This window comes from Eretmochelys imbricata, chromosome 1 (assembly GCF_965152235.1).
Source record: "Eretmochelys imbricata isolate rEreImb1 chromosome 1, rEreImb1.hap1, whole genome shotgun sequence".
In the NCBI taxonomy this organism is placed as follows: Eukaryota; Metazoa; Chordata; order Testudines; family Cheloniidae; genus Eretmochelys; species Eretmochelys imbricata.
Window position 1 is genome coordinate 70,687,535 of NC_135572.1, and position 24,968 is coordinate 70,712,502.

Sequence of the window (24,968 nt, forward strand, 5' to 3'; positions counted from 1 at the left end):
AATCATGGAGCAGGTCCTCAAGGAATCAATTCTGAAGCACTTAGAGGAGAGGAAAGTGATCAGGAACAGTCAGCATGGATTCACCAAGGGCAAGTCATGCCTGACTAATCTAACTGCCTTCTATGACGAGACAACTGGCTCTGTGGATGAGGGGAAAGCAGTGGACGTATTATTCCTTGACTTTAGCAAAGCTTTTGACACGGTCTCCCACAGTATTCTTGCCAGTAAGTTAAAGAAGTATGGGCTGGATGAATGGACGATAAGGTAGATAGAAAGCTGGCTAGATTGTCTGGCTCAATGGGTAGTGATCAATGGCTCCATGTCTAGTTGGCAGCCGGTATTAAGTGGAGTGCCCCAAGGGTTGATCCTGGGGCCGGTTTTGTTCAATATCTTCATAAATGATCTGGAGGATGGTGTGGATTGCACCCTCAGCAAGTTTGCAGATGACACTAAACTGGGAGGAGAGATAGATACGTTGGAGGGTAAGGATAGGATACAGAGGGCCCTAGACAAATTAGAGGATTGGGCCAAAAGAAATCTGATGAGGTTCAACAAGGACAAGTGCAGAGTCCTGCACTTAGGACAGAAGAATCCCATGCACCGCTACAGACTAGGGACGGAATGGCTAGGCAGGAGTTCTGCAGAAAAGGACCTAGGGGTTACAGTGGACGACAAGCTGGATATGAGTCAACAGTGTGCCCTTGTTGCCAAGAAAGCCAATGGCATTTTGGGATGTATAAGTAGGGGCATTGCCAGCAGATCGAGGGACGTGATCGTTCCCCTCGATTTGACATTGGTGAGGCCTCATCTGGAGTACTGTGTCCAGTTTTGGGCCCCACACTACAAGAAGGATGTGGAAAAATTGGAAAATGTCCAGCGGAGGGCAACAAAAATGATTAGGGAACTGGGACACATGACTTATGAGGAGAGGCTGAGGGAACTGGGATTGTTTAGTCTGCAGAAGAGAAGAATGAGGGGGGATTTGATAGCTGCTTTCAACTACCTGAAAGGGGGTTCCAAAGAGGATGGATCTAGACTGTTCTCAGTGGTAGCAGATAACAGAACAAGGAGTAATGGTCTCAAGTTGCAGTGGGGGAGGTTTAGGTTGGATATTAGGAAAAACTTTTTCTCTAGGAGGGTAGTAAAACACTGGAATGCATTACCTAGGGAGGTGGTGGAATCTCCTTCCTTAGAAGTTTTTAAGGTCAGGCTTGACAAAGCACTGGCTGGGATGATTTAGTTGGGGATTGGTCCTGCTTTGAGCAGGGGATTGGACTAGTTGACCTCCTGAGGTCCCTTCCAACACTCATATTCTATGATTTGATTCTTCAGCCATTGCTATAAATGCTTGTCGCTAGTTTTGGTTGAGTATAGATTACCTGCATACAATATTTTGTACTCATAGAATTGGAAGGGACCTCAGGATATCATCTAGTCCAACCCCCTGCTCAAAGCAAGGCCAATATCCAATTTTTGGCCCAGATCCCTAAATGGCCCCCTCAAGGATCGAACTCACAACCCTGGGTTTAGCAAACCAATGCTCAAATCACTGAACTATTCCTCCCCCAGTGGTTGCCAGTTATTTTGTTTATGATGCTATTTCAAATTATATGAATCTCATTCTTTTCATAGTATGTGCCAGCAAAGAGGGAGAAAAAAACCACTGACTGCCCACTGGAAGTTTTCAGTAGCTGAGCAGCCGGGCAAAGTAGTAGTAGAATAAGCAAAAGAAGTAGAGTGATCACACAGGAAGTTCATTCACTTTTGGAATGTTTTACCACCTTGGAAGATATTCCCTATTCTTAAAATGGGGGGTAATTCTGGGCCAGTAGTACCTCCAAAGACAGAACGAATGTTATCAAAGCTGTGACTGTACTACGTGTGCCCTACACTAACTGATAATTGGCAGATGAATCAAAAGAAATTGAAGCATTTGAGAGAAAAAGGTCCACAGATGTGTCTGTCCCAACTTCATCTTTTGTGGGGGTTTCCTCACTCTTTTTATTTATGCTTGGCATTTCAAACATAAACTTTGTTACACACAATTAGCCTACTTCACGGGGCTCACATGTTAAAGCTTCAACAAGCAATAAGGCAAGTGTAACCCACACGAAAATGAGTCTGCTCTACAGCCTTAGCTAAAAGGAAGTTGGCTTTTCGCTCATGTGGTAGGGGCTCATGCACTAAGCTTCTGAGGCCCATGGTTCAGTCCAATGGATGACTGGGGTCTGTTGGCATTACACAAGCACTACCAGAAAATGTGTGGGAAAATAAAAATGACAAGTTAATGTGAGGTAACTTTCTTTTAAGTTTGGTTACATGCTAAGATATAGCACTTTGCAGAATCTAAATGAAGCATTTTGATATAGTTAGTGACCAAAAGGACTCAACATTGGTGAATTCCTTAAAGTCCTTAATTCTACAAAATACACAACTTTTAAACAAAAACAGATTTGATCTTTTTCTTATTAGCCGCCTAAGTATTGCCTCATATATACTGTCAGGTGTATGCTGCAAAAGGCCCACCTCATGTGCAGATTAATAAAGCATAGCTCCAATGAAGAATAACCAACTTTTGTGTCAGAGTAATGTACTGGGGCATGAAGGCAAAGGGACAGATTCTAATACTCTTACTCATGTTCATCTCAGCAGGACTTCTTGGGGACTACAGTACTATTTCACAAGAGTATAGGGTTTCCGAATCTGGCCCATAATCAGTAAAGTGCAGTAGTCAGTGTGTCAAACTTTTTTTCATCCTTTTTGATGACTTTGTGGAATCAGGACATCAAAGATATAAATGCTATCTTGTATGAAAGGAAAAGAAACTGCTATATTGCCTAGTGATGTTTGCAAGTTTTGCTGTCATGACTGAGGTCTGCTGCCTCTTGTAAAACTGTACTCAGGCACACATAGCCAGGAAGATCCATCAAACCCTTTAGCCAAAACAAATGAAAGTCATTTATAAATATACAATCAGCTTTGGTCTTTTTCTGGTGTGTAACATAATTCTCCATCTCCTTCAGTCCTGTCTGCTTTAACTCCTGCTTGTCCCAACCAGCTTTGGAAAGGAAAACCATTCCTTGCACACACACTCTACTCTTAATTACCCAATATGTTATCTAATATTATTAAAGAAGCCTAGAATAAAATATTTTAATAGCTCTGTAGGCATTTGTTAAGGTCTTTTGCGTAGTTTGCATCTTTTCCATCTGACACTGCAGATGTGCCTTCTCACTAGTCACTGGCACAACTGAAAGGATTTGCCAAAGGGTCTGGAGGGAATAGAGGAACTGGTCAGAATCTAGCTTCTGTACTAATGAGAAATCCTGCATGCTCAGTTTAACATTCATGTGTTAATTCCTTCAGTACCACTTTGGCAGGTAGTGGCGTAGGTGCTAAGTACCTCAAAATTCAGATCTAAATACCTCAATATTCCATCACATACAGTCCTCAGCTAAAACCTTTCCAGCGCATCATCAGTGATCTACAACCCATCCTGGACAACGGTCCCTCACTTTCACAGGCCTTGGGAGGCAGGCCAGTCCTCGCCCACAGACAACCTGCCAACCTGAAGCATTCTCACCAGCAACGACACACCACACCATAGTAACTCTAACTCAGGAACCAATTCATGCAACAAACCTCGATGCCAACTCTACCCACATATCTACACCAGCGACACCACCACAGAACCTAACCAGATCAGCCACACTATCAGAGGCTCGTTCACCTGCACATCCACCAATGTAATATACGCCATCATGTGCCAGCAATGCCCCTCTCCTATGTACATCGGCCAAACTGGACAGTCCCTACATAAAAGGATAAATGGACACAAATAAGATATTAGGAAAGGCAATAGAAAAAAATCCTGTAGGAGAACACTTCAATCTCCCTGGACACACAATAGCAGATTTAAAGGTAGCCATCCTGCAGCAAAAAAACTTCAGGACCAGACTTCAAAGAGAAACTGCTGAGCTTCAGTTCATTTGCAAATTTGATACCATCAGCTCAGGATTAAACAAAGACTATGAACGGCTCGCCAACTACAAAAGCAGTTTCTCCTCCCTCCGTGTTCACACCTCAATTGCCAGAAGAGGGCCTCATCCTCCCTGACTGAACTAACCTCTTTATCCCTAGCCTGATTCTTGCTTGCATATTTATACCTGCCTCTGGAAATTTCCACTACATGTTTCTGAAGAAGTGGGTATTCACCCAAGAAAGCTTATGCTCCAATACGTCTGTTAGTCTGTAAGGTGCCACAGGACTCTTTGCCGCTTCAATATTCAGAAGCACTTCACATTTTCTGAGCAATTTATGCCCATCTCTAGTTAAAAGTACTTCAGGCCAAAATCCTAGATCAAGCCCACTGAGCACAGTGGAGTTCCACTAATGAAATTGGCTCCTGGTATGCTATTGCATCCTACTATTTTGCATGGAAACATTCAGTTTATTACTACTGGTCCAAATCCCAAAGTACCCAATTCCTCCATTTTCATACAGGCCTGACTCAGGCAACACCCCCTTTAGCTTACATATTTTGCTTCTGTAAGAAATCAATAAAAGACTTAGAGATTTGACCCATTATTTTTAATAATAGCAGTGTGGTGTGCCTGGTTGTGATCTATGAAGGGCAAAAGAAAGCAAGAAGAACAGAATGTGTTCCTTGAGATTACAGGGAATTAGGATACCTTTTACAAGAGGTAACAATCCAAATAAATCTGCAGTACTGAAATTGATAACCCTATTCTCCAAACCTATGGCATGATATTTCATTGTTAATGTATCTTTACTATATCTGGGAATGGAACATGCTGTTCCATTCTTCAATATATTGAGTAGGCAAGTGAAACAATTTACAGAAACCTGTAACCTACATACAATTGAAATAAATGTGCACTCATTGAGAATATGAAAAGTGACCGTTCATTTAGGCTGTTCACATTGTTTGGGATTGTACTATATTGTTCAGCTACTTAAGAAAGCAGACCTTCAAGTACTATTTCAAAGGACAGCAATGGGATCACCCATTTGTCTCATGGCAATGTGTTACACTTTCCTGTGGGGCACTGAGGTTAGTGCCCTGGCTGTCAGAGTAAGGGACATCCGAAAATGGGTAGGTAAAAATGACAAATCAGAATGGATTTACAGCAGCAGATCAAAAGTCTCAGAATACATATGATTAAAAATATGGTAGGCACTGACTGACCAGTGACTTCATGTGTACAGTAACAATGCTTTAGTGAGAACTCTGCAGTGGATATTATAAAAAGAATTCTTCCTGTTTTAAACACCTTAAGCAAACAAGAAGTATCAAATTCCCCATCTGGAGCCTGAAATTTCCTAAATTTCTCTGAAGGAAGACCTCCAAAATTTAATTTTGTTCTGGACATGCATATTAATATTCCTGATCCCCTTGAAGCCAGGTAAGCTTTGATATACTTTCCAACTGCCTTAACAAGACTCAGGTGAGTACTAGTCACTCAGACTCAGTCAGTTTGATATTAAACATAATAATACATGCTTCATTACACCCAATTCAGCTAATCATTATGATATAATTACAGATATAATAATTTAATTCAATAAAAAACCAAATGCAAGGCATTTATTAGTGACTCATCTCTGTTCCCTATGAATGAGCCTACTGCAGTACTGTTGAATTGCCATTTACTGTATAATGACATTGTTATTAGGGGAATGAAAAATAATTCTACATCACGTTCTCCATTGTAAATTGTCCATGATTGGTACTGATTGTTTTCTGCACTTTTTCCATTAGAATTTCAAACAATGAATTGACTTATATACAATATTTTACATAGTTGTTTTGTATCGAAGATCTCAGAATAATTGGATAATTTCTATTTTAGTTTACCAATTAGACTGACAAGATGGCTTAATTCACTTCCTGACTGTCATTAAGCATATTTTGTCTAATGGAAAAAAAAAGCTATTAATCCTTTCTACATAGAAGACTCTTCCCTTTCTGAAACTTGAAGAATTAAGTCCCACAAAATAAAAACATGAGCCTTTAATGTTTTGTTAGATTCAGTAAAAGCCTACTGTCCCAATAATGTTATAAGACCATACAAATGGTTTAGGCAAACTATGCTAAAGAAGACACATTCTTTTCCTACCTATGGAGCAGAAGTGAACCCCTTTATTTCATTTAGAAGTAGTTGTACCTGTCCAAGTCCAACACCTATTCACACCATTGATTTAATTGGTATTGAATTATGGCTCCATGCCTCAGTACTCTGATAGGAAGGGAACATGGAACTGTTTTATCCCATGATGAATGAGAAAGGGGAAAGCTGTTCCACTCAGTAGGTAAGATAAAAATAAGATCTTGTCAGGTATACAATCATACCTACTTTGACTTGAAACATAATTTTTACTGGTGCTTGTTCTTTTCCATTTCTATGCCCTGTAGATGCTTCTATGCTGGAATATTTATTTTCTAGTAATGTTAGAGAGGTCTTAATAATTCTTAAATACTTTAAAAAACTGGATGTAAGATTTTCAGAAGATTCTAGTAGCTAACTCAGTCTGTTTTGGAGTCCATATTGTACAAGTTATTAAGCAGGAATTCACCCTTGTGTAAACAGGGCCAGAACAAGTGTCTATGCACCATATGAATCCCACATAAGACCTACTTTGGGACCTTACATGGGACTAAAGTGGTGTGCAGGTCCTTGTGCTGGTTCTGTGCATACAGATGAATTTCACCATATATGAATAAAGAAACCAAGGGACCAATGATTCATCTTGTCCTGAGTTTGGGCAAGTATCACATGCTTCAGAGGAAGCAACAATATGCCTACATTTTAGATAGTTGTACACATTTGGAATGGCTACCTAATACAGTTGACTGGTGATATGGTAAAGAGCTTTTCCGCTCTGTCAATGGCTCAAATCAAAGACAGACTGAAAATCATTTCAGTACGTATGGTTGGCTTTGTATCCTACTGTCCACAAAATAAATTGGTGGTCGCAGTCCATTCTTTAAAGGACAGATAGATATTTATATTTAAAGACCATCATGGTCATTGGTATTCATTGGCAAATGTCCTGGAAGTCTCCGAAGAGAAACCAGGGACTAAACAGACATGGAGAGAGAATTAACTTCTTGTTCCCAAAGTGGGTCTCTTCAGAGCACTTTGGCAGGACAGTGTGTGACACCTGTTTCGTAAATATAAACATAAGTCTGTAGTCTTCTGGGCTGTCAAACTGGTACCTTCCCTGATTGCTAAAAATTGATTTAGAATGTAATAAATGTATACCATATTATACAAGAAATAGAGCTATTACACACATAACTTGATTGCACATTGCTGTGTATGCCAACAGATACCAGTGCATTCACTAGGATTTCCTGAACAAAGTCCTCCTAGTTAGTTAAACAAACAAACAAAAAAATGGTTTCCAAGGAGTTCTAGGGATTAAAATAGCAATATCATCAGCTTCAAGAGATTTTTCAAGAACAACTTTTTTTCAACATTCAGATTCCTTTCAGTATCTGTAAGCTGTTACTAGACCAAATAATAGAAAGTTCTGTAAGATAGGTCTGCATTCTCATTTACAAGGCCCTCTATATCATTCTGCCAGAGTAAAGATGTCTTAAAGTCAATATAACTATAATTTATACCCAGTTTTTTACACTGCCAGTATTAAGAGGCCTTCATGTGAATGAAAACCCCCCGCAAATTATTTACTTACAAGGAGCCATTTTTTCATGAATGCATAAAGCCTTTATTAACATATATCATTGCCATGAATAGAACTATGTCCAGTGTGTCATTGTGGGATTACCCATGAAAGTAGGTACCATTCAGCAGGAGTCTGGGTGGCAGAATTGGGTCTCATTTAAACAAACATAGGTGCAAATTGCTGGCCAAGTTGCCACCCACTTCCCCTACCAATTCTTCCCTGTTTGTGAGCAGCAGGTCAAGAGGAGCATGGTCCCTAATTGGTTTCTCCAGCACTTGTACCAGGAAGTTGTCCCCAACACGCTCCAAAAACTTCTTTGCCCTCCCAGCAGATGTCAGGGTGATTGAAGTCCCCCATGAGAACCAGGGCCTGTGATCTGGAAACTTCTGTTAGTTGTCTGAAGAAAGACTCATTTACCTCATCCTCCTGGTTTGGTGGTTTATAGCAGACACCTACCACGACATCACCTTTGTTGATGTCTAAACTTAACCCAAAGCTTTTAACCTTTCAACAAGTTTTTCTCCAGTTTTATGCTGGAGCTCTGAGCAATCATACTGCTCTCTTACAAATAGTGCAACTCCTCCACCTTTTCTTCCCCACCTGTCCTTCCTGGACAGTTTATACCCATCCATGACAGTGTTCCAGTAATGTCAGTTACCCCACCAAGTCTCTGTTATTCCAATCACATCATAGTTCCTTGACTGGGGTTGGGGTTGGTCCTGCTCTGAGCAGGCCGTTGGACTAGATGACTTCCTGAGGTCTCTTCCAACCCTAATCTTCTGTAATTCTATGATTCTATGGCTGTGCCAGGACTTCCAATTCTTTCTGCTTGTTTCCCAGGCCTTTTGTGTGCATGTACAGGCACCTAAGATAACTAGCCAATTGCCCTACTTTCTCAGTATGAATCAGGAGACCTCCCCTGTTGCACCCTTCTCCTTGTGTTTCCTCCCAGTATCCCACTTCCCCACTTACCTCAAGTCTTAAGTCTCCATCCTCTGGTGTAAAGCCCTCCTCACTAGGTTAGCGAACCTGCCTGCGAAGATGCTCTTCCCTCTCTTCATTAGGTGGATCCCATCTCTTCCTAGCAATCCTTCTTCCTGGAACAACATCCCATGGTCAAAGAATCCAAAGCCCTCTCACCACCTGTATAACCACGCATTTATTTCCACAGTTCGATGGTCCCTACCTGGGCCTTTCCCTTCAACAGGGAGGATGGACAAGAACACAACTTGTGCCTCAAACTCCTTTATCCTTCTTCCCAGAGCCACACAGTCTGCAGTAACCCACCTAAGGTCATTCTTGTCAGTATCATTGGTGCCCACAATGGAGAAGTAGGAAGGGGTAGCGGTCCAAGGGCTTGATGAGTCTCAGCGCACACTCTGTCATATCCTGAATTCTAGCTCCAGGCAAGCAGCTGAAGATTAAGCTGCTGCTACGATAGGAAACCTTGGAGACATTTACTAAGTGTCTAAAACCCTGTGTGGAAATTTCAAAATATAAAGTGGATCAATAAAAAGCAAATATGGGAAAATGCTTACAACTGAGGTAGAACAGAAAAATAGATAGGCAGAACATTTCAGATGTCCTCACAGAACCAGCCCCACTTCAGCACCAGACTTCGATAAACAAATCTGATCAATTTGATAGTCACATCAGTTCAATAAAGATGTCAGAAGTAGAGGCTGCAATCAAGAAGCTGAAAAATAACAAAGCAGTGGGAGGTCATCAAATTACAGCAGAAATGCTAAAAAAACACTGGATACTATTCATCCTTATGAAACTGACAGGGCTATTCAATGAAGTTTGGGAAAAAGACCCAGTGGAAACACTGATTCATTGTCAGAATACCCAAAAAGGAAGTGATCTTCGGGTATTCTGACTGAAGAGGAGTCACCCTACTCTATGTTGTAGGGAAAGCTTTCTGCTGTGTGATACTATACAAGGTGAAGCAGTGGATGCAAAGCTTAGAGAAAAAGAGGCTGGATTCATGTAGATCAGATATTCCCATTATGAACCATCACAGAAGCATACATACAACGGCAAGATCCCCTTATCATCAACTTCATTGATTTTCAAAACGCCTTTGACAGCCTGCACCGACATACATTGTGGAATATTCTTCAGTCCTATGGAATCTCAGCTACAGTTGTCAACATCATTAAGGCATCATACAGAGATGTGAAATGCTGGGTAAAGGTGAACAACCAGACATAGTGGTTCAGCATGGGCACACAGTGGTTCAGAGTAAAATAGGACTGCATTTTATCTCCACTGTCATTTGGTATTGCCATAGACTGGATACTGAAGAAGTATGAGAAACATGAACACTAGTATAACATGGGTAGATGGCAAGTGCCTAGAAGACCTAGACTTTACTGAGAATATTATACTACTGAGCAGCACCCCTGAAAAGTTACAAAGAGAATACCTGGCAAAAACAGCAGGCAAGCAGGGGTCAGATTTAGTTATGCTTAAACAAATATCTTTGAAATTCAGACATCGAATACTTACATCACATAAGAAGATGAAAATATCAAGAACATAGAACAGTTCACCTACATTGGCAGCACCATATTGGCTAACAAAGACCTCAAAAAGAAAGTGACATTAAGTATCCAAAAGGCATTCACAGCATTTTCTAAACTTAACAACATATGGAAATCAATGATATACAGCACCGGAACAAAACTGAGAATTTTAAATTCAAACATAATCTCAGTGGTAATATATGGCTGCCAGAGCTGGAGCTGTACCAATATGTTAGACAGAAAACTAGACAGCTTCAAAAATAAGTTCCTCCGAAAGATTCTGGGCATTGTTGAAAAGACTTTATCACCAATGAAGGGGTATGAGAAATCACCAACCAGTAACTTGTTTCCATTGGAATCAGAAGAACACATCAGACATACTTGGGGCGTGTACTCCGGATGATCAAACTTGTTTATTTTATAAATAAAAGTACATCTTTTGTCAACCAACCTCAAACTCAACCTGCCCTCTGAGCATCAATCTTATTCTGTGTTAGGTACTTATATGGGGCAGGAGGGATGGCCTGAAAACCTGGAAGTAATTTTGTTGCACAGGTCCATCTCCATTTATAACAAACAGGAGTTTAGGAGAAAAATATCATATGTATTATTGCTGTTTTCCAATAATATCACTTCCATTTTAATATGAAAAAAAAGCCTGCAATGGAAGTTAAATCAGGGTCAAAAGGACATATCTGGAACAATTTGATTGCTGACTTTTTGAGACTGAATAGCAGCTTCCATCCATCTTAATTATTTTTGAGACCATTTAGGCAATAGAAGCATGCCATAGGTAGTAGAATTAGAGGATATTACAGAAGATGCTTTTGATTTAATCACAAATGGTGCTTAATTGTAAATTAGATCTTTCTTTAATAGTTTAGGAAGTAAGCCAATGGAAGTAATGAAAACTCAACTCGCAGAAAAGTATTTGTGATTTCTCACTAGAGGGTCTGGCTTAGTATAATAGTAACAGTCTTTTTTGACAGATGAAAGAATTGGCTGTGAATTGCTTTATCTGAAACAAGTAGTCATAATAGTTGAAACTACAGCTATGACGACAGGGAGACAAGTAAGAAAAATCTTGATCTTTCATCTTAACAAAATTTTAAACATTTGTGAAGGGATGAGCACTAGCAGGGGCGAGTATGCTATTCAGCAGGTCCAGGGTTTGTATTTTATTATTTCTTATGGGACTGGAAACCTGCATATGAAGTTGGGAAAAAAGGGCTAATTTTTTCTGAGTGCCCAAGAAAGCTGGATTAGATAAGGACTGAATAAAATAAGGGCTTGGATAAGTTGAAGTTGAATATAAATCAGTACTTTTATTATCTCAAGTCAAAGCCTTCTGGAAAGCACACTCGGACGTTTGTAAGGTAAAAACAAAGAGTTGAGATCATTTCAAAGTAACCAGTGGAGGAAGCATGACAGACATGAAACCTAGAATGGTCCAAATTGTCCAAGAAGAAGATGGACAGAGTGAAGCTGGAGATAAAAGGGAGCTTAAAAACAAAATCAAACCTTAGACTATGGTTTCCTTTCTAATGTGCAAAACTAATAAGCACAGTAGGTTGGTCAGGCTTGAGGAAAATGCATGTTCTGCAAGAAAGAAAGGGATAAGTTTAGCAAAACTTACAGATGTCCATTTTAAAATATAGAGCAGTGGAATAGGCACACAGTTCCAAGTGACAGAAGCTAAGTGTTCTAAACATGGGAACTTATAAATGTTAGTAATGTTCCTTTTCTCCTTTCTGAAAATAGAAACAATCTCTCTCACTCTTCCCAGCCCTGAAGAAGTAGTAGCATTAGTTTAAAAGGTGTGGGTTTGTTTTTTTTATCTGTGGGTGGGAGATGTATGTGAAGAGCTTATTGAGGGTAAGCTAAATCAAGATGATGAGATTTGCATTTAGTTCTGAAAGCGTGTCATTCCAATCTATTTAGGTAGCAAATTTCACGTCTAGTTCCAGCTTCTCTGAAAATTATGTCTCCTGCAAGAGTCTCCACTATTTGTCAAAAATGTCATTATTCCACATAAAAATAGCTGTCATGGGAGGCCATACTTACAGATGGAGAGGTAATCTCAGGTAATTAGGGCTAGGAAAGGCTTTGAAGATCAGAATGGAGACCTTCAATTGGACTGCACTCAATGGCAAGCCTGTACAGAAAATAAAGCACTCTGCTGAGCTATCTCCTACCAGTCTCCCTTGCAACACAAATGGGTGGCAGTGTTTGTATCTGTAGGAGCCTTTTCAAGGTGCATGAATTCATTCCTAGGTATAAGGTGAAGCAATCATGCCCAGAGGTCATGACTGTGTGAGACATAGGGTATGTCTACATGAGGATAAAAGTCCTACAACACGTCCACTGCTCGACCGGGTCAGTTGACTCAGGCTTGGAGGGCTCGCGCTGTGTAGGGGGTTGGAGGGCTTGGAGGGGCTAAAATTGCTGTGTAGATGTTCAGGCTTCAGCTGGAGCCCAAGCTCTGGGACATTCCACCTTTGCAGGGTCCCAGGGGTCAGGCTTCAGCTTGAGCCCAAATATCTACATAGCTGTTTTTTAGCCCCATGGCCTGAGTCAGCTGACTGGGGCCAGCCACAGGGTTTTTATCCCCCTGCAGACATAGCCATAATGAATAGGCATGTGTCTGAAAGCACGAGGTGAAATCATCTGGCCAGTTGCAGATGGAAGTGAAAATTTTGCTTTCCATGTCTATTTGGACATCCACTAGCATTGACTGGATGTGGACTGCCGGAAGACTTAAGTGTCTGAGAGCAGATAACCCAAATAGGATATTATAGATGAGGTAAATTGCTCCCCCTCCTGACCACCATCACCTCAGTCTTGCCTGGTTCCTCTTTTCAATCTGGTTTTATTTTAGCTAAGCACTGAGAATGCTGAGTGAGAGTGCCATTTATGTCTGATGTAAAGGAAATGCAGAGCTGAGAGTTATCTGCATACTATGGGCACTTCAACCACCCTTGTTTCTCCAGCGTCATATAAATGTTCAATAATTTGAAGTAGAGGACTGAGCCTTGTTGGATTCTATTGGTGACAGCTGTAGAGGTAGAGAACAACTGCCCAGAACAAGCTTTTGGGTGAAAATATTATAATTCCTAAATAGATACATGTGCAGATTCTCATCTGTGTCCAGTCTGTGGTAGGCACAGAGGAGAAGGTTACTGCAAAGGAGCTGTTTGCAGATTCCAGATACTGGGATTAGTACAATGGTGGCCTGATCCCCAGAATAGTTTAGAGCTGACTCAGTGCTGCTCTAATCTATACCAGCTAGCTGTGCTCTCAAGGACCAATATTGCTCCAGGCATTGTTACCAGATGTGCCCTTTAGGGGTACGCTCATTTATTTGGGTTACTCTTCAGGGGAGAGGGGGTCTGTAAGTCTATCAATGTACTGCTTGTATCTCTTGTGTGCTCATATGGAGCTTCTCCCTTCTGCAAGTCCCCTCCCAATGGAGCTATCCTGAAGGACCTAGGTTCCCCAGGGCTGAGTTCCTCCAGCCCCAGAATCAGATGAACACACACACACCCACACACTAACAGAGCAAGTCTGAGTGGACTGGGTCAATCAGCACTCTCCAACTGAGCCCCTATATGTCCCTGGACTCAATAGGCTGGGACAAGCAGCACTTCCAAGCTGACACCCTTATATGCCACAGGTACCGCACTGGAATAGAGTAAGCCGGAGCAGGCCGTGTTGAACAGCACTTCCACGATGCCACCCTCATATGTCACAGGTTCAGCATGTCCCTATCCCCACTTTCACATTACAATTGTTCTGGTAGTAACCCACTTGATGAGCAAACCCCACAGTATTTTTGGGCGCTACAGGGATCTTTAGCTTAGGTAAAAGGAGCATTGCTGCAGAGTGAATGGGAAAGCCAAAACTCAAGAGAGTAAAGTTCAGAGAGAGAGGGAAGCAACCAGCTTAACCATAAAAGATATTTATTGAATAACAGTGATAATCACACAAGGAGAGCCTAAACAGACATAACAGTTACATTATTCTATTCAGGGGACACCATCATAGGGCCTAATCACATCAGCCATGCTATCAGAGGCTCGTTCACCTGCACATCTACCAATGTGATATATGCCATCATGTGCCAGCAATGCCCCTCTGCCATGTACATTGGCCAAACTGGACAGTCTCTACGTAAAAGAATAAATGGACACAAATCAGATTCAAGAATTATAACATTCATAAACCAGTCAGAGAACACTTCAATCTCTCTGATCACTGCACAATATTACAACAAAAAGACTTCAAAAACAGACTCCAATGAGAAACTGCTGAAATGGAATTAATTTGCAAACTGGATACAATTAACTCTAGGCTTGAATAGAGACTGGGAGTGGATGTGTCATTACACAAAGTAAAACTATTTCCCCATGTTTATTTTCCCCCACCTCCACCTCCCACTGCTCCTCAGACATTCCTGTTAACTGCTGGCAATGGCCCACCTTGATTATCACTACAAAAGGTTTTCTCCCCCCCCTCCCCTCCCCCCGCTCTCCTGCTGGTAATAGCTCATCTTAAGTGATCACTCTCCTTACAATGTGTATGATAACACCCATTTTTTCGTTTTCTGTTATATAAATCTCCTCACTGTATTTTCCACTGAATGCATCCGATGAAGTGAGCTGTAGCTCACGAAAGCTTATGTTCAAATAATTTGGTTAGTCTCTAAGGTGCCACAAGTACTCCTTTTCTTTTTGCGAATACAGACTAACACGGCTGCTGCTCTGAAACCTGTCATTATTAAAGATGACAAAACCTGATCAAGCAAGTCAGGGTTAAAAAGTTATACCTGAGGTAGAAAAGAAAACACACACACAGAGAGACAGAGAGAGAGAAAGAGAGCTGGTTTCTCACTCCATGAAGCTTGAACTGGTTGGGGTTCCCAGGTGATGGTGGTAATTCAGGGTCCTGAGTGCTGGAGACAGGCAGAGCCCCTAGCACAATCAGTCAGGAGAAGATGAAGTGCCAGTGGAACTGATGCAGAGTTTTGATCCATGCATTAGAACAGTTACTTGAGTGTGGGTTGGGGCTTTTGTAGGAAAACAACAATGGTTCAAAGGAGAACTTTAGGCTAGACAATAGGAACTGATTATTCCTGGCTATGGGTGGTGTTCCTTCAAGGAAGCTCACAATGCAATTAGGCAGCTTCAGTATTTTGGATATCAGTCAAGGATTCATTACTAGAATTTGTCTGATAACTGCTGAGCTGGGTGTGTGCAGGCATAGGTTCATTAACATCTGGAGCAGAGGTTCCCCCATAATGCAGTGCTTCCCTGCTTTTCTGGTCCCAGAGTTCAGTGTGGTTTTTGCCTTGGAATCTCTGTTCTCCATTCTGTATGTTAATGGAGATGCCTCCCTGCCCCATCTTTGATGCAGATAAGGCTAAGGGAGTTGCCTTAATCCTGGTCATCCTTGTCAGGAGGGGTTTAGGTGTGTCTCCCACCACCTTTTCATTGCTTTCTGTAAGTCTTTCTTCTGATCGGTTTTGGTTCAAGCAGAGCCTGGGGGTAGGGGGGTGTCCTTCATGTGTCAGTCAGGCTGGATACTGCGCCCTGGTTCCCCAAGAACACAGAACTGACTGGTATCACCATATCCCTTTCCTCCTGGTTAAAACACCGCTGTTGGGATGTAGAAGGGAAATGGGTAGGCGCTGCATTTCCTATGCACAACCTGGGGAAAATTCTCCCAGTCAGTTCAGCCACCTGTAGTTATTGGGGCTGTTCAGTACACCAAACCCTAGGGTTCCATTAGCATGCCAGATGTACCGTAACTCTGAGTCAAGCACAGTAGGTGCTTCAGCAGCTAGGCCTTGTATCCCTAGTTGGTCCCAATAATCACTCAGACACACAGCTAAGTGACAGGGCATTTTACTAGGGCTGGCAGGAACAGGAAAGGTTGCAGATACCCTAGGTAGAGAGGTTTAAACAATTCAAAGACAGCAAGTTCTTTGCTCTTGTTTGGGGAAGAACAATCAAGAGTCATGGTTCTTGAGGCCTAGTGCCTGGGTTGACCTCCCCAGTCCTGTCTCTATTCCAAGCAAAGAGGCACATATAGGTTTCCAGGGCAGTTATTCTCTCTCCTTGGGGCCCTGTTACACTGGCTCTTTGTCCAGCTGCTCCTGCTCCCCCATAAGTCCTTAGACAACTGCACTCAGCTGTAATGTCTGGCAGTTGCAGCTCTGCATACAGTTCTTGGGGATTCCACTCTGAATTGAGGTTCTCTCCAACTCCTTGCTTGCCATGCACTATGCCCTACTTCAGCTTCCCTGCAGCTCCTCTCTTGCCATGCACTGGCCCCCACTGCCTTCCAAACAGATCCCCACCACCTCTTGGTTCAGGACCTTCTCCCTTACCTGGTAGGAGGAAGGGGATGTGCAGTGGGTAGGGTCTGACAGGAATTTTGATTCCTTGCTTAGCAGATCCATACACAGCTTTCCTGATTACTTTTCCTTGGCCAGAACAGCATAAAGCAACCAGAGCAGAGGGACAGGATCTCGGGTTTGCAGACTGGGATATGTTAGGTGCATTGTACTGTAGTGTTCTGTAAACTCTTTCCCTTGTAGCAAAAATATAGAGTATTAAAAAGATTAATTAGACATGTGCCTCCTCAATAGTATCTTAGGCCTGATCCTGTTAGGATTTTTCTGGGAAGATTCCCCTTAAAGCCATTTTTTTGGCCCTTCCCTATGAGTAATAGTTGTTTTTATTTGATTTTCTGTTCCCATGGCAGCTCCCTCTTTCAGCCTGTGCTGTGAACTAATTTCTCTTAGTGCCTGGGAAAACCCAAGCATTGTTACCACCTTCGAAACAATGTAAATCATTGGCTTAAGAAAAAGTCTTACAACCCTTAGGACAAGTGGTGACTCTGGTTTCTTTCACCACCCACTGAGTTCTTGAGCCTGAAGGAAGCAGAAAATACATTATATTTCTAAGGGTCTACTTGATCATATCTTCTAGGCTAATTTCTGCTTTTTTCTATACACTAATTAAAACAATAGCTCTTCATGCTCGATTTATCAATGTAGTAAAAACCAGTTTCAGTTAATTTCCTTTCTTTAGGAAAAGGTTTCTTGCTTGAATAATTTTTAATTATAATGAGCAAACTATTACAAAAATTGAAGTCTTTATTGAAGTACTATAGGACATAAGCTAGATCTAAAATGTCAGCGTTTCCATTCTGTATTGTACTTTCAATATTTGAAACAATATCAACGCAACTTGAGTCTTATGCAAATTGTATGCTTGGACATATCTGTTTATTTAATTGGCTTAAATTTTATAAAGTTAAAGAGTTGTGAAAAATAATCCATTTAGATACTGGAGATGCAGATGTTTTTTGAGCAGTTTAATTTTAAAAAAATGCTTAATTCAAATAAAATATTTTGTACTTATTGTGAGCCAAGGCATTTTAGTACTTTGGAGAAACCATCAAAATATTATAAAGCTTGAATATGTAGCAAATTCATCATTAAGATTAATTAATCTTCACCATTATTGTTATGAATTAAACCCACAAAAGCAAATAAATTTGCTGCAACTCCATCCTCGGCTCATCCCCTTGTGATTTACCTGCATTTAAAATATATTATTTATTTGTTCACCTTTCTAAATTGCCTGTGCAATGATCTACCCCATGCAAAAACTTTATTACAAATCAAATAAAGAACAAAAGTTTCTCAGCCCCACAACATATTACTTGCCTAAAAGGGCAATTGGTTCCCTCTCAAAAACTGGGCAAATAGACCATAGAAAGTAATTTTGCATTTTTCTGTTTGTAATTTGTCCATGAATAGATGTAAAAGTTTCTTGAACTTTAGTTATTGCGGAGCATTTCTTTTGGGCTGTAGCTTGTTTATGAGTACTGAATTGCAAGCATTTCATATTCTGAATTCAAGAGTTTTAATTTGACCCGTAAGTCATATGGCTGTTTTTTGTCAGTTTTCCTGTTTGAATACTTGAGATTACAAGTCTGAAATTCACTTTCTAGGAACATTCCTGTGATATTCACTTAAAATTCATTGTGTCTGTGAAAATCTTGCCAGCAAACCAGAATACGTGAGGGAAGAAAACTCAAGGATGCAAATCTAGACAAGCAAGTTCATTTAACAATTCAAATGAATATTCATAGATAATATTTTATATTCTCTGCTGTCAAATCAATCTTCTGCCCCCAAGAGAAGCCTGTGAAAACAGATGCATCTTGCAATGTGCCTGTTGGGTCACTATTACCCCCTCCCATTTAAACCAGGGGACACTGATCACAAGTGCTTCAGCTGATCCCAAATGTTGCAGTATGGCTGGAAAAGAGAGGTTCTTGGGTCCCTCAAAACCCTTAGGCAATCTTTGCCCAACACCCTTCTTTTCCCCTTCCCATCCCTCTGTAGTTTGAGCTGTTTCCTGGAAAGTAGCTTAGTGCCTATCCCGCCTCTGTCAAAGCCTTTGGGAAAGTGTAGAAGGTCCAACTGTTCTCCCTTCCCCATCTTCTAACTTGAAAGAGAGGCAGACAGATATTCACAGGTATCAGTGGTCTTAATCCAGAAACCATTGACAGAGATGCTGGATTGGATGTCATCTGGCATGAAAGGGTTATAACAGAAATGAGAAAAAGGTTATTTTGATATTGACTCATCATGGTAAAATTATTAGCATTAGACTTGCATTTGATCCATTTTATTCTGATACCACCTCCATATACCTGTACTGTCATAGGTTCATTTTACCCTTCTTGACTTACTAATATTCTCCACAGGCATATGCTGACATGTTCCATTTGACCATGCAAAATCATCTCCATATAGGTGCGTTTATATCATTTTGAGATCTGTGTGTTGACACTGAATCCCACTAAAGTGCTGTAAATAGCAAAGTAGTGTCAGTTTCAGAAAGTGTTAGGAAAAGTGTCTTGCACATTGACAGTAGATTTTTTTTTAATAGGTGCACATCTCATTCACTTCCAAACACTTCTATTTTCAAAGTATCAGTAGAGATTATTCTCCTTTAAATCCAGTCCTGGGATGTGCTGAGTTCCCTTTGCTTCCATTTACTTCAGTGGAAATTGAAAATACTACCCACAGCACCTTTGTATAATCTGGCCCAGTGTGTCTATCAGTTAAGTTATATATAAACTACTTGTCATTAAATACTGAAGACAAACCCAATGTATGACTTTGTAGAAGAAAAAAGATAAATGTGACTTAAAGGGGCTAAATCATTTTAATAAATGAAACTATAGATATCCCCCTCCTACACAAGCCATTTTAAAAGTCATCCCAATTCAGCAGGGAATTGTGAATATCAGTGTTGACTCTATATCAGAAATGCAAACAACGTTAACTGCATTAATACCTACAGAACATATCTATGGTTAGACAGGTACAAATGAAAACAGTTTAGTCCTATAACTTAGTGTGAACAGCCAACCTGTTGGAGGGTTTCCCAATGATAACTTTATTATTTGTTCAAGGATGCTGGGACAACTTTTATAGAGGAGGTGCTGAGAAACATTGAACCAAATTGTAAACCCTGTATATAATGGAAACTACTCAAGCCAGGGGGAGCTTAGCACCCCTGGTACCAGCACCAATGTATTTGTTCTGACAAAAGGAGCAAATCTTGGCTCTTTAGTGGACATTTTTCTTTAAATAAAAAGATAGCTTGAGGGTACAGTCCATCCATTATTATTTGGGAAGTTCCATGTTAGTTAACACAAAAAGATATATAGATTCTAACAGGATGATAAAGTCACAGATACATTTCCTTTGAATGCAATATATATTATAATATGCATTTATGTATAGGTAATATTTATCACTATGTTGATAATGTTGATCACAGAGTATTGTAGTTGTATACTCTTCCATGCTGCTGATTTCATTATGGTGCTACTGTAAGCAAATTACTAGTGTCTCCATGTATTCTGTTTTCTTGTTATATGCTTATGTAAAAAAATGGTATTACTTTAAAATTTATTGTTCTATAAAACAAAACAAAACAACCCCACAACCCACAAAACTATACGCACAGGGTGAGATCCTCAGCTGGTGTATTTCAGAGGAGATCCACTGAAGTGAACCATGCTATTTAAATTCAGTAGGATGAAGATACTATATGGAACTTGTATGATTTACAGCAGCAAAGTGTCCTACCCATATTATCATAAAGTTTAATTTGTCCCTTTTGGGATCTAAATAGCAAGTACTAATATATTAAACAGAATCCCTATCGAGCCAAACATATAGCACTCCATAGTGATAAGACTCTTATAACTTTGTTGCTGGGCCAAAGCCCCCTTGTGGCCCACCAGGGCACAACTCACTATGCTGCAGGTCTCCATTGGTCTGTTTTGTCTCTTAGGTTACGACAATACTGCAATTAGAGACCTGCGGCTGGCCCGGGCCAGATTACTCAGGCTTGCAGGGCTTGGACTCAGGTTCTGGGGCTGTTTAATTGCAGTGTAGACTTCTGGGCTTGGGCTGGAGCCCAGGCTCTGGGACCTGAGAGGTCGGAGGGTTCCAGAGCTCTGGTTGCAGCCTGAGCCCAGAAGCCTACACTGCAATTAAACAGCCAGCAGCCCGAGCCCTGGGAGCCCAAGTCAGCTGGCACAGGCCAGCTGCAGATTTTTATTTGCAGTGTAGACATATCCTTAGAGGTCCAGGTAGTGGTGCTTTGGTCTTTGATCCAAATCATCCTTCAATCCTACCTCTCTTGGGGCATTGAAGTTCAAAGGTAATCAAAAAGGAAAATAAAGAACTCAAAGCTAGGGTCATCCCACAAATCTTCAGTGGGGCTCCATCTTTGTGTTCAGGGCTTATTTCCAAAACAGTGTGAGCTTCTGTTGATTCTCTTCTTAGGATTCAGTCATCCCTTCCAGGAGGGTTGATCCAGCTGGCAAGCAATCTCCATCTCAGAGCTGCAGCTAAGCTTCTCCCACACCATGAAACACAGAGCTTTGTGTTCTCCATCCTGGTGAGCTCTGATATGGCCTCGCCCCTTTCCTCTTATCTTCCCTCTTCACCCCTGACATTGGGTGCAGGTGGAGTAGGGTGGGGCTAACTGCATCCACAGGCTTTCCCTAACCGTTTCATTGCCAGTTGGGAGACTGTCAGCCTCCTTAACCCCTTTTTGGTGGTATGGAGCCTCTTGGCCCCATCCAACTCAGCCAGACCAATTATGCTGGGTGATTTCAATGCCTATGGAGATAGCTTTTGAAGACTATTTCAGGATTTCTGGCCAAAATGACAAAGGCCTGTGCCAGGTTGTTTTTGGTTTAGCTTCTTATAGCTGGCCACAACAGATTTTTAATCAGGTCTGGGTTTGGAGGAAAGGGGATAAAATTCACGCCCTTGTCATAGACAGCTTATTACCTTTGCCAATTTGAAACTGGGTCCAACTTATTGAAGTGAAAGACTTGTTTGGATGGTCATGAGACTACTGGAGGCTTCTGGATGTCAGAGGGCTTTGAGGAACACTGCAGTTAGGTTGCTTTGCTAGCAGATTTCTTCTGCTCTAGTCAGAATTTTAAATGACCTTTTGTTTTTGACAATTTAGTTTCAGTTCTGATTTACCCACTGAATCTGCAGCGCTATGTCCTCAAATACTGTAAGTATTCCTTAAAGGTCACACATCTCCTCTGTGTCACTTCTAAGATCAGATGAGATTACGGCATGCAGTGGAACAGCTGAAAATATACAGATTTTACTTTTAGTGAGTCCAGTAAGTGGTATCACCTAGCATTGGATTTTTGTGTTTGGTTTTCTTTATTGATATTATTTTCAGTGTAATTAAATATTGAAGTCATACAGTTGAATCCAGAACACTTTGAAATTACTTAAAGAGCCAAATCCCATTCAATTTATTCTTGTAAATACTACTACTGATGTCAATGGAACTGCTTGCATGAGTAAGTTAAGCAGGAATTGGCTCAGAGTCTATGAACATAGATGCTTAATCACTGAATTAGGAATACACTACTTCAAGCTGCCAAGGTAGCTAGGTAGAGAAGAAAATGCTCACAAAAATAATTACTTCATTTATTGGCTAGTACATCTATTGTTGTTCATCATTAGGTCATTAACTTTAACAATGTCAAACATAATCTTAACTATACACAATTTAACTACATTAGTGTGTGAGCTAATAACTAAAAGGACATTTCACTTAGAGGAGTTATTAATGCATTTTTGGCTTCTCAGAAATGCAGCAGTTCTCTAATGCACCATGAGACATCTAAAAGGGACTATTAGACATTAAGGAGAGATAATTAGGGAATGAGAGAGAGAGAGAGACAGTATATGAGCACAAACCTGCAGAGGCTCCAAGAAGCTGAGTGACAAAGAGCTGGACATAGGGTGTAGGCCACCTGATTTGTAAAAACCAAATGAATACCTTAAAGATCAAAGGTCACAGTTATATTAAGCCAAAGCAATCATTGTGCCACAGGGGACCTGCCACTTTTCTCAACCAGCTTATCTTGGAACAACATTTGTGTAGCCTTTCTGCTCTCATATTCTTTAGAAACATGTTCCTAAGAAATACGTAGGAATTTTCTCTCTCTGTTTATATATACACACAGAAGTAATTACCAGATGCCTCCTGTCATAAATGTAAAGGAAAGGGTAACCACCTTTCTGTATACAGTGCTATAAAATCCCTCCTGGCCAGAGGCAAAATCCTTTCACCTGTAAAGGGTTAAGAAGCTAAGGTAACCCTGCTGGCACCTGACCCAAAATGGCCAATGAGGGGACAAGATTCTTTCAAATTTGGAGGGGGCGGGGGAACAAAGGGTTTGGGCTGTCTGTGTGATGCTTTTGCGGGGAATAGACCAGGAATGCAAGCCTTACAACTCCCGTAAAGTTAGTAAGTAATCTAGCTAGAAAATGCATTAGATTTTCTTTTGTTTAATGGCTTGTAAAATAAGCTGTGCTGGGAGGGAATGTGTATTCCTGTTTTTGTGTCTTTTTGTAATTTAAGGTTTTGCCTGGAGGGATTCTCTGTTTTGAATCTGATTACCCTGTAAGGTATTTACCATCCTGATTTTACAGAGGTGATTCTTTTACCTTTTCTTTAATTATTTTTTTTCTTTTAAGAACCTGATTGATTTTTCATTGTTCTTAAGATCCAAGGGTTTGGGTCTGTGTTCACCTGTGCCAATTGGTGAGGATTTTTATCAAGCCCTTCCCAGGAAAGGGGGTGTAGGGCTTGGGGGGATATTCTGGGGGAAGATGTCTCCAAGTGGGCTCTTTCCCTGTTCTTTGTTTAAAACGCTTGGTGGTGGCAGCATACTGTTCAAGGACAAGGTAAAGTTTGTACCTTGAGGAAGTTTTTAACCTAAGCTGGTAAGAATATTCTTAGGGGGTCTTTCATGCACGTCCCCACATCTGTACCCTAGAGTTCAGACTGGGGAAGGAAACGACATCTCCTTTTCCTATTAAAACAATAGAAAACATGATGGTCATTTGTTTGGTGGGAGCAGCAGCTCTCACTAAATAGTTTCCCTCCTCTCTCAAATCCCTCCTGAAAACCACACATTTCACAAAGTCTCTAAGCCATCTGTAACACTTCAACATCGATGCCATCAGCTAGTGCATTATGATCTGAATTGTATTCCCTGTATAAGAATTGAAAGCAACATAGGTAGCAATCATATCATATATATAAGCATAAAAGTTGTGAATATTATCAGTGTGCAAAAAAAAAAAGGAATAGGGATTAGAACTAAGTAAATTTAATAGCTTATTTGAGAAATTTCACCTTTTCCCCTTCCCTCATGTAGTCTGTTATCAGAGTGCAAAAAATATATCTTCATTATTAATTAATGTCTTTACCAAATAATTCTTTGTCTGCGGTCTTTAGAAATGTGAATATTATCAAATATGTACTTCACACTGTAACTTAAATAATGAGCTTAACCAGCCAACATAACATTAATTTTGAAAGGTTTATTTAAGCCAAATTTTGAGATTCCCAGTTCATGCTGTGTTAGATAATTACATAAATATCCTAATCATGGAACAGAAATAATACTATGGGATTTCCGCTATGCCCCCTTTCTGGTGGCTATAGGGCCAGAGACCATAAAGGGACAATAATGGCCAGCACAGGATTTCCCTGACACAGGAACTGCAGCAAGAAGCCATATGCCTGTCTTCCCAGAAGACCCTTGGAAGCCCTGATGTAGGGGCCATGCCAGGGGGAAATGGTTGTGTCAGAGAATGATGTGAAAGGCTCCCTCTAGTGGGGAAAAGCTTCAGCAGTGGAGCCATTTCCTCTGCCTCCCACCTGCCACAGAGAAAAACTCCAGCAGCAGGGAGGCAGTGGGACTCTACACTGTTAAAATAGTATAGATGGGGGAGCCACTGCTTCGGCATATAGAGAGCCTTGTAGGGTACATATCTGGGGACATACCCGAAGGTTCTGGCATGGCTGTAATCTACTCATCTAAGGAGTGCCTCACTCTCTACCCTACTCTTTTTGCCCGTGCTAGGAGGTGTGCAGTGTATGTACTCTCTACACTGCCAAAAGGAGTGTGCATTGTAGATGTACCCCATTATTACACCAGGAGCAGCAGAGAAACCAAGAACTAAAGGGTGCAATGCTGGCTTACAGTCACCTAGCCCTTGCCCTCCCTACCCCATTCAACTGTGTGCTATGGGCTGCACATTTCAGGGGCATAACATAGAATTTCACCCTATGT